This window comes from Apis laboriosa, unplaced genomic scaffold (genome assembly GCF_014066325.1).
Source record: "Apis laboriosa isolate Shangri-la unplaced genomic scaffold, ASM1406632v1 scaffold9_cov152, whole genome shotgun sequence".
NCBI lineage: Eukaryota > Metazoa > Arthropoda > Insecta > Hymenoptera > Apidae > Apis > Apis laboriosa.
Genome location: NW_025224966.1, coordinates 6,889,126 through 6,903,742, shown reverse-complemented (window position 1 = coordinate 6,903,742; position 14,617 = coordinate 6,889,126). Strand labels below are relative to the sequence as shown.

Below are 14,617 nucleotides of genomic sequence, written 5' to 3'. Positions count from 1 at the left end.
CGCCCTGCAAACCCTGTAAGTTTCCCGGAATGACAAGGGAAAATGAGCGATGATTGCTCTCGTTAGGGCGCAATCGACCGTGAGAAAAAAACGACTAAAGACTTCCTCTGGCTGAAATTCGTGCCAAGCTCGGTACCAGGGCGACCGAGAAATAACAACCTTCGCTTGTAAGTTGCGCACGAGTTTACTTTACGAACGTTTCGCAGAGAGAATCCGGCCTCTCCTCTGTTAACGCACGCCGCCCTTCCCCGCTTCTTTTTCACATCCTCTCCTCGATTAGCAACCTCGTTTTCACATGTTTTAATTGTCAGAGAATTATCGCACAGTTGGTGCACAGGTGGTGCAATTTTTTTTTTTTTTTTTTTTGCGAATGAGAATTAAGATGATGTGTTTAGTCGGGAAATTAAATATTAATTCCCATACTCTAGCTTAGGAAATTTTTAAAATTCTTCGATGAAAAGTATCTTCCTCACAAATCAAATTATTAAAGAAAGTAATAATGAAAAATGGATAATAATTTATTGTTGGAAATAATAATAATTTAATAATAATAATAGTAATAATAATTTATTGTTGGAAAATTACATTTTTGGAAATTTTGTTATTTCCTTTGGAAATCGCGCTTATGATTAGAAAAAAAATAAAGAATTTGTCATAGAATTCGATTATAGAAAATTATTAGAAATTTCAACGAAAATATCTATCATTCTTTGCAAAGCATAGAATTTTAATGCAAAGGATTAATATTGCATTTTTGAAGGTACGTAATTTTCAACATTATATCCATATCATATTGTTAAAAAAAAATCTTTATCTCATTTAACTAACTATGAATTTCCTCCAACAGAACAGCCACTGTATCCAGCAACGTATCCACAAAAAAAAAAAAAGAATTCTTCGCTACACCGTGAAATAACTATTCTATACCACGCTTTCGCAGGCGGGAATTTTAATTTTTCGCAAAATTTGCATGGCTGATCAGAATAAATTCAACAACAGGGTAATATCATTTTACACGAAACCATCGTTAATCGCCATCGTCAATTCACCGATAATATTTCTTGTTTAGGAACACATTTCGTTTCAAAATCGATTCACGTGTCGAAAAATAAGGTAAAAAAAGGATTGATCAAACTGATGGACCTGGTGAATAATATATCTTCGAGATATATAAACTCCGTCTAACGTTAATACCGCTAAGAAATTTTCAAGAGTGTGTGACCCATTTGAAGATTCGCTCGACATCCGCGCGAGGAGTCCATAATTAATTCAACGTGGAGAGAACTCGTGCTCGAGGATCGATCGATTGGGATCGGTTTGCAGAATTCACTCAGTATCAGTTCGTATTAAGCTCGTTTCGTTGGGCCGATAAAAATAACGAATCTCGCGGAGGAATCGTGTTTTAACAGTAAAGGGATCTCGAGGGGGGATGGGACGCGTATGTTGAACATCGAAAGGGGAGGGTGTAACAACTTCCTTGTGGATATTTTATCATCTGCGAACGTGGATTCGCTAGAGGACGTTGATTCCGTGTTATTTATATAGCAGGCGGAATTCTGCGAGAGGAAATGAAATATTCAAAATAAGTTTGGAAATTTTTTTTTTTAGGGGATGACAGGCGTACGATGAGATAATGGTTTCTTATAAAGAAATGGCCTCGATTCGTCTCGCAATGATTCTTTTTCTTTTCACGTGATACGATATTTTTGGAAGAAATTATTGAGGTACGATTCCAGGAAAATGTAAAGCAAAATCCTCTAAATTATCTGCAGTAATGGATTTTCTAAACGATTTTGTATCGGGACTGCGATTGTAAATTTTAGCTAAATTGACAATCACGTTTAATATTGTTGGTAAATTTATGCAAATTAAATCACATTATAGTGGAATAATTATCTGCTAGTTAACTAGTTTAATTAAGATGTATTAAATAAATTTTCCATCTGTACGTAAAATAGCCTGACAATGTATTTGCGGATAATAGAATAAAGTGCACGATTCGGAGAATGAAATGTGCGTTGTCTAAGGGAAGGGAATAATTATCGTGAAAAAAAAAATGACAAAAAGGTCGTAAGAATGAAAAAGGAGGAAGATTTTTATCATAAATGATCTTGGAAGAGAAATGATAATTTGCACCCCTTTGCGCTTCGCATTCTCTTTAATTAAATGCAAATGCTGTAATTAGACAAAGAAAATTCATTAACTTCTTAAAAAAAAAAAAAAATGTTAACGACGGTGTGGTTGAATTTTCGTAAAAATTTATAAAGTTCATCCAAACATTTAAACTTAATATTTCACGAGGTGGATAAAACATTTAACTTTTTTTAATGTGAATTTTTATTGTAAATTTATTATCACACATTTAATGTCCCGTTGCACGAAATTCGATCCAATATTTATCGAACGTGTATCTGCAGAATTTTTCAAAATTATACACCAATGATTTTTCTATCAGTCGCAAAAAGTTGATTTTCAATCGGATAATGATAACTTTCTGAAACGAATATTGATCAATCATCCACATAGAGGCGCATCAAATAGCACGATTAAAATGTAAATGAAAGCTTCTGTTGGCCAGAATAATAATGAACGACGGTTATTTCGATAACGGTAAAATTATGCGTTAAATGCTATCCGCGAATTTTCAATTGACTCCATGATTGTAATTTGACATTAATAAATTATTGCAATGCAACAGATATTTTCTATTAAATTCTAGGAAAATTAACAATAATATCATTTATTAACTTTTGAAACTTTGCTATAAATATATATCTTTGATCTTGCATATCTCTATCTACATTCTATACATTATCTTATAATATTTCTAATAATTTTAAACTCTTCAATTTTTCTTTCTCCATCTCATCTTGCTACGAATATATCTTCCTTATATATTAGATTAGAAAGAAAGATACGAAAATATATGAAAATTTTTGGAGATTGGTCCTGAACAATCATTTTCCATCTCAAAATGAAGAAAAATGTAATTGCCTTACACGTATAAATTTCATTAAAATAGTTCATAAAATTTTTGAATCGAGTGAACTTTGCATCATCATTTGCATTACCATCTTATGCTCCCTAAAATTTGCATTTCAACGAAATTTCCTTTCTTCCCTACGAATTGTCTGGGAGGGGAGGGAAAAAAGAAAAAAATTGAAGATGCGAGCAGAAAATAGGAAGAAAGACGAAATCGTGGACTGACTAACCGAAACGTGTCACGCTCCCTCGAATATTCGGTTTACGCTGCAGATTCGATTCTAACTATGCAGCCCTGTCCCTCGGGGGTGGCAGAAAACGCGTACGAAATAAATGGAACACCGAGGCTAAGCCATACAACTTCAATGAGAATTTATTTTTTTTTTTTTCTTTTCTTTCAGTCATTTAGCTTTTCACTTTTTTTTTTTTTTTGATCGTCTTTTTATCATTCGAAAATGAAAGGGATGGGGTGTCTGAAGATTAATTGCGGAGAGATTGAATTTTAGGGAATTTTGGTGGAGTGAATATCAATGATAACACCTTTTATTTAAAAAAAAGAGAAGAATAAAGAATAAGAGAATAAATAAAATGGAAAAGAATGATTTTGGAATAGAAATGTATTTTATAATAATAGTTTGCAAGATGGTATAACTAACGAGAATTTCGTTTCAGGGAATATATTCTATCTTAAAAGCAAAAATCGACAAAATAATTTTGAGAAATGAACATTTAATATTCCTCTGGACAATGATAATGATATTATTATTTAAGTGACACTATTTGAATAATAAAAATACGGTAAAGATAATAAATATCTGAGACAAAAATTTCATTGAAATAACCGTTCCAATAGAAATTTATTTCAATAACATTCAATCTTGAGTTATTTGAGTTTGCGCAGAGGGATGAATAATTTAACGTTTGAATTCGTAATCGAAGACAAATATATCTCTCGAACTTAGAAGTAAGTATTAAAATAATATCCGTGAGATCGATCTAAAAATTTTTTGTAAAAACCTATATAAATGTCCACTGGAAATTAAATATTAAATTAAATAATTTAATATCCCCCCCTCTTCCCCTCTTTTTTTTTTTTAATATCTCTAAAACTTCCATCTTTACAATTTTCCCTTAATTCTTTGACTAACTAACTTTATTGTGCCATTGTCACATTATATGCCTCCTTAATAAAACGAGAACAAGGAAGACGTATCACGCCAAGATGGTATAATGAGCAAAAGTTTTAACGCTTCGTGAATTTATTCTTATGGAGAAGTAGAATTAAATCTGGCGGATAAGAAGGAGGAGATAAAAAGAATATATATATATATATATTTTTTTTTTCTTTTTTATACCAGGGACACTTGCTGCATTATCTTATCCAGAGATGAATAAATCTCTTTTAACATTAATGAACACGTTAAGTAACTGAAAAGAGATTGTCGGGGCGATTATTTTATTTTTCACCGTCTTTCCTTCTGACCCGAGGAAATGTGATTCTATGCAATTCAAAGCGATATTGCGAAGAACATATTATATGGGATCATGAAAACCAGTAAAGAATGAGATAAGTAAATAAATAAAGTAATTAGAACGTTTTCTTCCAACGTAGAAATAAATTCAACGTTCAATGGAAAAATTCAATATTATTGGAACGGCAAAAAAGGGCAGAACGAGTGTATGCGTATCACGAATTGCATATTATTACGTAAATCGCAAGATTTACCTGTGATTTTTATAACGAACGTAATGGGATTTTTGCACGCGTTCAGGCGATCACAGTTAACTAAATAATTTCTCCGCACGTAGTCGCCATACCTCAACAAACGTGCCATTTATGTAAAAATAAAGCGGGTTAATCACTGTACACTTTTTACGTTGGAAACGTATTAAAATTAATGGAAATTGCGTTTTCTTATAACCCTATTTTTATTTCGGTATGTACGATCATTTTTCAGTTCAAAATATATTCAATAAAAAAATATAACTTTTTCGTATTATTTAAAAATATATATATATATATACGAAAATGTATTTATTAAATTTAACTAAGAGGAAGAAATTCTGAATATTTTTTAATCGAATCGAGCAGACAAATAATTATTATTAAAATCTTTTAGGGAATTATGTTCACAATTATATTCATCGAAAGACAAAGATCTATTCATTCGATATTCGTAGCTTTAAAAAAATCAAAATTGCAGAACGTCATGAAGAATAAAGCGACGAAGGAAAAGGCTGCTAAAAAGCATTCTCCTGTATAACTTCAAATAATACCTCTCAGCTCGAAAACAGGGAATAATGCAAGTGACTCCAAGGTATGAATTTAATAAGATTAGAATTATTTAAAAAAAAAAAAAAAAAAAAGGAAGAAGAAAAAAAAACTTAAAAAGTAAAATCCTCCACTTAAAAATTACAGTTTTAAATTATTCCATCCATTGTAAGTCGGTTATGATCCAACAATATAACACTGCTCAAGGATTAAAATAATAAAACTGGAATTTCATATGAAATTAAAATAATGAAACTGGAATAGAAAATTTAAATCTGAATATTTTTTACACTCAAATTCAGAATTAGATTATCCAATCTTAATTTTTTTTTTTTTAAGTGGAAACAAAAGTAGAATTAATCATTATCAAAAATCTAGAAATTTTTCAGATAAGATTAAAAATCATATCTCGTTTTTTTTTTTAATTTTAAAAATAATTCTTACCTCAAGTTTAAGTAGTTTAATCCAAAGTTTACGCGTCTACCATAGCGATACAGAAACAAATTTTAACTTTTTGAAGTTTAAGAATTAAAATTGCTTCAATAAGCTACTTGAATAATTCATTATTCAAAGCATCTTAAACTAACCAACAGTGTAAGGTTGCACCGAGGATCAGTCAATAGCTACGTAATAATGTTATTACGTAAACTAATTTTCAATTAACAATTAATTTTTTCTTTTTTTTTTTTTTTTTTTTGAAGTATCTACTTCCACCGTAACGCAAGAGAAAAGAAAAGGAAAAAAAATACCGAAAGATGATTCGAGAAACGAAAGAGAGGGAGGAGAGTTGAATCGTGGCGAGGGTAAATCTCGATTACACACCTGGACAAGTGCTCGCGCGATGCACGATTTCACAATCCTTGTACGTGAAGGAGAGGAGGGGGAGGGAAAGGGAAGAACCCGTGGGACGTCCTTTCACTTTTACTCGACCGATCGATCCGACCTACGCCCTTGCGAACAATCTATTCACACGGACAGCGTCGAAGGCGGGATATAAAAAAAAAAAAAGGACAATGTAAGAAGATGTATCGATATTACCCCCCCTCTCGATGTGACATTTGCAAGTTTATACTCGAGTTGGGTCGGAGACAGAGTCCTTATCCCTTCGATTGACGAGAAATCGACTTTTAACCGCACTTTTGCAACCCTATCGATGCTTGTTTGTGTTCCGATTATGCGTTCTCGTGTTTATTTAACGCTCGATTTTTCACTCTATTTCTCCCTTCTTCCATTCTCGCGGGCGAGAATTCGTTCGGAGTTGAATTGAAATTGAAAGTCAACGAGATCGATAATTTTTGAAACGAATATTTTTCTGTACAAGTTTACTTATTGCGTTTATAATAATAATTGTAGAGAAAGTTAAAGTATAAAGGGGATGTTCGATTTCACGGTGTAGAAAAAAAAAAAAAAACGATTATAAAGCAAGATGGGCGTGTATTAAATTATCGAGATACGCGTTGCTGCGTGCGCCCCCCTTGCCCTAACGTGATATATATTCGACAGTCTATAAAGCAGCGTTGTCAAACAGGGTTGTTTACGTGATAGAAGGGTGGCTTCTTGAATAAGACTTCTTGCTCAGCTCAAAATATCAAGACGGCCCCATAAATCCCGAGGTTATATTTCATTCAAGGGAAGCAAAGAGCATAAATTGTCCGCACAATAGCGGACATACTCACTTGTACGATTTCCATACCCGTACGATAATAACGATCTCGCGTTTATAATAGAGACCCCCGTTCTATCGATAATTCCAATAATTAGATTTTCAAACATCTGTGTGAAACTCGATATTATTTCTCCTTTTCTGGAAATAAAAAAAAAAAAAAAAAGGAAGTTGAATTTAACGCGATAATCGAGAATTCCCTCTCTTCCCTTCCCCGTGATTTTGAATCACGGTTATCGCGTAATCTTCGAGCCGAGTTTCTCTCTCTCTCTCTCTCTCTCTGTCTTTTTTTTCCAGGTTTTCTTTGTCCAGGTGAGCCGATAAAGAACGATTCAATTAAAATGCGAAACAGTTATCGACGATTCGGCCGCGTCTATCCGGTTTCGGCTTTCCGTTAATCTAGGTATTTTCGAAGATCCACCGATGAAACCGGAAATAGGAAAACGATCGACGGGAAAAATTATTACTGGCGACTTTGACCAGCTTGAAATCTTACTTTTTGCTTGAAAAGAGGAATCGAGAAGATGAATTCTTAATGAAATAAGAAAATGAATGTAAATGAATTCTTTCTCTCTCTTTTTTTTTTTTTTTTTTGATTTCTTAAAATAGACGTGATCGATGATAAAACCTTTGGAAAAATTTCGTTCGTTCGTTCGTTAATGGAATCGTGACGTGGCGCGCGTTAATTTCGTTAAAAATTACATCAAATTTTTTAACACGAGGGCTTAAATGATCCCGAAAAGTTTCATTTTATGGAGAAATAAATATACATGATGTATGATAAAAGTGTTTGACTTATTGTATATACGAAAAATCAAGAATATCGTTTGATAATAAAGAAATCGATCGATCGAATTAAACTTTTACGATTAACGAGATCGTTTGTTAATTACTCGTCTACGAAAAGTCCAATAATAACAACAATGATGGAATAATTGACTAATGAGTCGCTTGTCCCAAATTGTATATTTGCATGTATATTTTTATATTCACATAATTATTTAAATTATATATTCAACGATCGACCCACATTTCCTCGATGCAACGCCATATACACACGAGTGCAAATTTTAATAACTGTTGAAATATTCTACTTGAAATTTTATTGCTTATCACGATTCGTTTAATGCGTTTAATAATTTTTGTATGTATTTTTCTTTTCTCGTCTCGTATTTTTTCTTTCCCTCGATTCGATTGAATTCCATCACGTTCAACAATTAAGAAAATTATAATTAATATCGAAGACTCTATAATTTCGACGATTCTATTTTCGGTCTATATCCATGCATACCTTTCATATCCATGATTCCGTGAATTCCAAACTTTCCGCCACTTTGTTCTCCTTGTTAGGTTAAAATTTCTCTACTGGCATAATAGCAACGTGAATTATTAACCCGCGCCGGGAATATTCTCGTGTTCGAGTCGTATTTCGAGTCTCTCATTCGGCATGCACGAACCCCGCGACATCTCTCAGAAAAAGTTGAATAATGAATCGAAATATATTTTCGAAAATATACGTAGTTGAAGTGGAATCGGAGGGGAAAAAAAAAAAAAAAAAAAAGAACGTCTAAATTCGTATCCTCTCGCTTTTCGTGAATATTTTTATAACATTGCAAGTATATAATAAATTCGAATAATAAACGAGAGGGGAGGGTTCTCACGTATTAAATCATTTAAAAAAATTACCAAAGGTGGATTGGAAACTTTTGAACCTTTCAAGCTCCACTTGCGATCTTACGCTTCATTTGATCGATTAAAAACAAAATGTCAAATTAAAAATATCGGAACTTTCACTTTCAAACTTATACGAAAGAGGCAAGAGAGAGAGAGAGAGAGAGAGAGAGAGAGAGAGAGAATTGAAACATAAAGTTTTAAAAATACTTGGAAAAACGTTTCCTCTTTCAAGATCAATAAAATCATACAGCATTCCCCTACCTTCCTTCCAGTCTACTATATCTAAAACACGTTCATCAGTAGCTGAACTTTCTAATTAATGCAAATTGTGCAACGAACGGTGTTTCTACTTGCGTTTGCAAGATTATAATTACGTTTAGCAACAGTAATAAAGCATAATAATAGAAGAACGTGAAACATGTGCATACGTGTATACAGTACGCATTAACTCGAAAATTCTATATAGAATTTTTAATTTCTTCTGTCTACTTAAAATATTTACCTACGAGTAAATTTATTCGCGACAAATTATTTATTAAAAAAAACCATCCACTGAAAAAACAAGACACACCTAATTATAATTCAACATTAATCCATTACAAATATACACCAAAAAAAAAAAAAGATTTCAATCTTTCGAATTCACAAAAACAAATATCATATTCCATTAAATCGAGGCAAAATACTACCTTGACATCGTTCGTCTTCGAAGAGAAACAAATCGAAGAGATAGATAGATAAAGAGAGAGAAAGAGAAAAAGCTATCATCTATTTATAAAGCATGAGCGAGGAGTGAAGTTCAATCAGGCTCACGGCTTGTCCCGTGGTGCCTCTATTTATTGCTTCTTTGTTGATCAATACGTTAAATTGTTGGGATACAGGCGTACGCGAGCTGATATTTTCGTCGGTCGAGTAGAACGAGTCGAGCACGTATAAGTGTACCGCCAATGTTATTGAGCCACTCCACTGTCTTTTCCTCGCCACGAGAGACAAATCGTCCCGAGTCCAACAACTATATACTCCTAATCATTTTGTTGCGAATTTTCTCCAAGATCTCGCGATGCTGCTACCACTACCACGTTTAAGGTACTTTACAAGTCGAACGAGAAGATGAAATCAGGATCCTTAACGGAGATATCGATCCGAGTAAAGAGATGCTTTTAGAAGTGCTCTTAGAGGGTGCTTTTACAGGCTTCCTCGTTCAGCTCGTATGATAAAATTGATACAATGGTAACTGGCAAAGGTGGAATTTGAAAGGTGAAGTGTGAGGACTCGTTTCTGATGAGACATCTGGGGATGGGATTAATTGAGAAGGGAGTGAGTTTGTTAACGAAAAAAATCGAGATATTAAAAATTTAGTGGAAAGGATCTAAGGAAAAGGATTGCCAAATGTATAATATTAAATATTCTTATGGGACAAAAACGCGCCAAATTTAAATTAATCCAATCGAAAAAGATAATTTCTCTTCATTTTCAACGTCTTTCCTTTCCTCGTTGAGTCGAGGTGTTTGATACGGGGAAAAAGTAACCTTGCCAAGTAAGTGACCAGCTTCATCGATCGATTTTCAATTTTCTCGCGTTGCAGTCAAGTTTCTTTTGGTAAAGAACCGACGCCGGTAGTTCGTTACTGGCGTTTGATCGCGATGACGCCATCGAGGCGCTTGTTCTCCGTCATCCTTGCTATTATTTACCACATCCTGGAACGGTCTCCGTGGCCTGGGGGTCGCTCGGGATGATATGTGACGAGCACCATTCTTCACGGTGGCTGGTAATCCCTTTTTTCTTTACTAAAGTCTAATACGATTTTTGCCTGAACCAGGGTGTAACGAAAATTCCTTTCATTCGCTTCGACGTGTGCTTGATGATAAAAAATATTCAAAGAAAAATTTTCTACAACTGATTTAATATTACGAAATTATAGAAGAAGAAAATCTTGATAAAATTGTTAGAAATTTCTACAATTGTGAAATATTAATTAATAATTTAAGAGATCACTTCGTTCCATCATCTGATTTCTTAATTCGTCCAATATTGAAAGCAAATTCAATTTGTACATTTAAATCATCTGGACAATTAAGTATCTTATTACGTTAATAAACGTATCGAATCAATTATTTAAAGCGTTATTTTAACATTTCCTCTCTGTTTCAGGTAGGATCTGCTCTTCTAATCGATCGGTGTTATTATCATCCTTTGCGATAATTAACGTAAGTTGAAGATGAAAAATGAAATTCGTAATGTTGAGCAAAGCGACAAACTTGAAAACGATGATTAAAATCCAAGGTGTTTTGTTTCAATTTAGGCTTTTAATTAAAAATTCAAATCCCCGAAGGAGGAGGACTCTTGTTCTGATTAAAGCACACGAGAGCACACTTTTGTTTCAAGTCGTCGTGCCACACGAATTTGTGCCCCGCTAATTGGTAACGATCAATTCGCGTTGCTCGTAACGATATTTTTCGTCGATTAATTAAAATTCCCCGCCTATTTCTCTTCTCTCGTATTAGTTAACCACGTTGCTAATTTAAATTGTGATTTTATTAATTAATTCGATAGAGAGACGTTTCCTCTAGGATAGTGAAAACTTTTTAATTAGAAGATGGAGGACGAAAGAAAATTGACGTACGCATTCGATATGTTTCTAAAGGGAGCAACTAAAAAAATAAATAACACACGTGTTTATCGATTTATTGATTTTAATTGATTGAATATAATTGCTGTATGCATCGTAGAAAATTTTAAGCAAAATAGTTACCATGTTAATAAATTAGGTTTGGAATGGAACGAAAGATTTGAAGCACAAAAATTTTTGTAATTTAAGACTCGACGCGAGTCTGACGAGTTAAGCATCTCGTTTATATAGGATATTTTTATAAAAATGTCGATAAAAGACAGTGTCTGTTAATTACTTTTCTTCCCCCCCGTTTTATGAAAATGAAAAATTTCTTCGTCTGATCTCTAATAATTTAAAGTAGAAATTATTAAATATATGACTACGAGAAGGAAAATAGAGATTCTGATAGAAATATGAATACGATCTATTCCAATTTATCATTTCAATTTCTAACGAAATATAAATTCAAGTCAACTTGTTTTAATAAACCCTTTGACGTGAAATTATGTTTTGAAAAATCCTCGACTTATATTGAATTATATTGTACAGATATTCCCTTTCTGCCTCTGCAAATCTTTTAAATCATCCGTTTCACACGTGTACAACTTACTCGAGCAAATAAACATAAATTTCTCGTAATCCCGATTGATTTGCGAACTTAAATTGTTTATTATTTTTGTCAATTTAGTACTCTTTTTGCCAAATCGATATTTTTTTATCTGGAAGGAAAAATCGATGATTTTACGTAAGCATAGAAGTGAAAAAATTTTATAATGATTTAAAAATCCATTATAATCAACTTTCTCTTCTTGACTTGAAAAAATTAAGTATCATATAAATAAAAGCAGCACCATGTGATAAAAGAATATCAAGAAGAGTAATCAAGGATGAGTAAAAAATGTACGGTAAAAATTTTTTTTGAAGTTTTATTTTGAGAAAGAGAGAGAGAGAGAGAGAGAGAGAAACTTTAAGGATTCGGATAAAATATTTATTCGAGTAAATCTCGACCACAAACTGGAACTAAAACCGAGTAGAAAGTTATTCTACGAGCAAGGATATCCAAAAATGTGGAATAAAATTCGACTGCGATCTCGTTTTCTGGAAAATCGAGTTTGAAATATGTAGAAGTCATCGACTCTTCTAGCAGACAGCTTTCTACACCGAGTGTGTCGGTCACGAGGTAGCCGAGTGCACGTACACTCGATCAATTTTCAAACCCGATTCTCACCTAAATAGAAACACAAACGAAAAAAATCTTTTCCGTCTTATCTTCATCTTAACATCGAGTAAAAATAATTATAAAGAAAAGAATAATTCTTCGTTCAATTTTTAAGAATCTTCTTACTTCAATTCTTCATCGCTCTTACCATCTATTATTTATATACTCAATTTACATGGAACTTTTTCAATTCTGATCTCTCCATGATTTTCCAATAATTTTCCTATCCATCGAAACAACATCTTATTATTTTTCTAATTCGCTAATTAATCTCGTCGACGATTCGAGTAACGAATGAGTTGGCGATTCGCACTTCATTCAACGAAAATTCAATTATCCAAGAACGCGGACGAGAGGAAAATACCGAAATCCTTGGAACAAGAGCACAGTCGCGCCTACTTTCGCGGATTAATTGGTTTCTTCGCCCAACACTTCGTGCAATCAACATTGTTCGCGTTCTTCGAACGAAAATCGAAACGAGCTCGTTCAAAAGTTAAAAGTTGGATAATCGATTTCTAAAATTGATGTCGAATAATTCATGGAATGATAAAATCGAAAAATCAATGATCAATCGATGCATATGGATATCTCGAGCACGGTTCAGAATTCCTTTTGTTTCTTTAATATAATTCCCTTTTCAACGTATCGAACGAAATAGCCTCCAGCGATGGACCTACTTTTTTCTTTTATTCCTGAGAAAGAAAAAATAAATCCAATTATATGCCAAATTTTTGTGAACCGTATTATTTATTAAATATCCTTCGAAATCGTCATATGTTGGCAAACCACTCTCGCAAGCATTACTTAAGGGGATGGATTTAATAAGCATGGAAGATCTAAGAACTGTGTATTATAAACTTTTAGACGTGCAGAGTGAAATTAGAGAAAGAAGAAACTTGCAATCTATTTTACTTACGCAACATATAATACAATATTATTCCTTTATAAAAGTTTAGTTTTATTTCTATTATTTCTATTAATATAGCTGAAATTCAATTTTTAATTCATTTAAATCCTTTTTTAGATTCACGTTTGGATCTTGCGTTCCAAGATCATCTCTTAATTATCTGAATTTCGATGCAAATATATCTCGTCGACGAACGACGAACGAAAGAATTGGAGAGAGAGGGAAAGAAAAATCGGATTAGTTGGCGGATATACACAGCGTAACTTTAACGAAGCACATTATTTGGTGAACGGTTTCGGCGCCAGCTTCGCGCGCGGGGATTCACGGCGGACCGTTTAATATGAATTTGTGACGCGTGTCCGAATTGGATCGTGAAAATACCGTGTCCCGGTCATTTTTCGGGCCACGCCGCTTTGATACTTTGATCGTCGATTTAGCGACGCGCTATCGCCGTTAATAAACGAATTGATGGGCACCGATGGGATCCGTTTTTGTCCGGATTGGTTTTGATTGCAGTTCCAAGAAAACGTGCGGGCCAAAATTGTTCCCAATATCCTCTTTTTTTTTCTCGACTTCGCGTATTCGCGTATTATTGGAAGAATGGACGTATTATGAAATTTTCTCACAAATGATGAACGAATACGTAAAGGGAAAAATGTGAGTGAAAATGGAGAGTGAAGAGAAAAAGTTACATTTTGTGATTTTAAATTTAATCTTCATCTTCATCATTTTAGAAATTACAATCGAATTATAAAATTAACAAAAGTGGATATATTCTAACAACTCCAACTCTTCTTCTTTAATATATTGTATACAAATAAAGAAAATGACTAAGAAAATGACCGTAGTAGATTATCGTAATTTTTATAGAAACAAATAAATTTCTAAATAATATACATCGATACAAATTATAACTGTACCTAAATTGGAATCCTCTGAAGAGGAGAGGAGGATCGTGAAAGGAGAAAAAGAAAAAAAAAGTATCACAATGGCGGCAATTCATCGAGGTAACGCTAGATCGCCACACAAGATCTCAATCATCCCTCGAAGAATTGGCCGAGCGATAATCGCGGCAACCTTCCCGCTCTTCTTCTTCTTCTTCTAAGGGGTCCATTATCAATGAAAAGAGGTAGACGTATTCAACCGCGGAGAAGAGACACGGGGCTCAAACGGGGTTTGCCGTCTGGACACGGCTCGAGCGGCCCGAGAAAAACACAGGGGGAGGAAAAACGGAGCCTAAAAACCCGATACGCGAAACGAGAGAGAGAGAGAGAGAGAGAGAGAGAGAG

General features: G+C 33.5%; 1 protein-coding gene across 2 annotated transcripts in view; it reads left to right on the top strand.

Annotated features, from left to right (window-relative positions):
- The window catches only part of LOC122719911 (two pore potassium channel protein sup-9), a 121,666-nt gene that overhangs the window by 56,204 nt on the left and 50,845 nt on the right, over window positions 1–14,617 (top strand). The window contains exon 1 of one of the 2 annotated variants that reach the window (XM_043946169.1): window positions 10,745–10,798. The exons of the other annotated variant lie outside the window; for it this stretch is intronic. The gene's annotated coding sequence lies outside the window, so the exon portion shown is untranslated. Of the gene's footprint in view, window positions 1–10,744; window positions 10,799–14,617 lie in introns of those variants that run through there. 2 annotated transcript variants of the gene reach the window in all.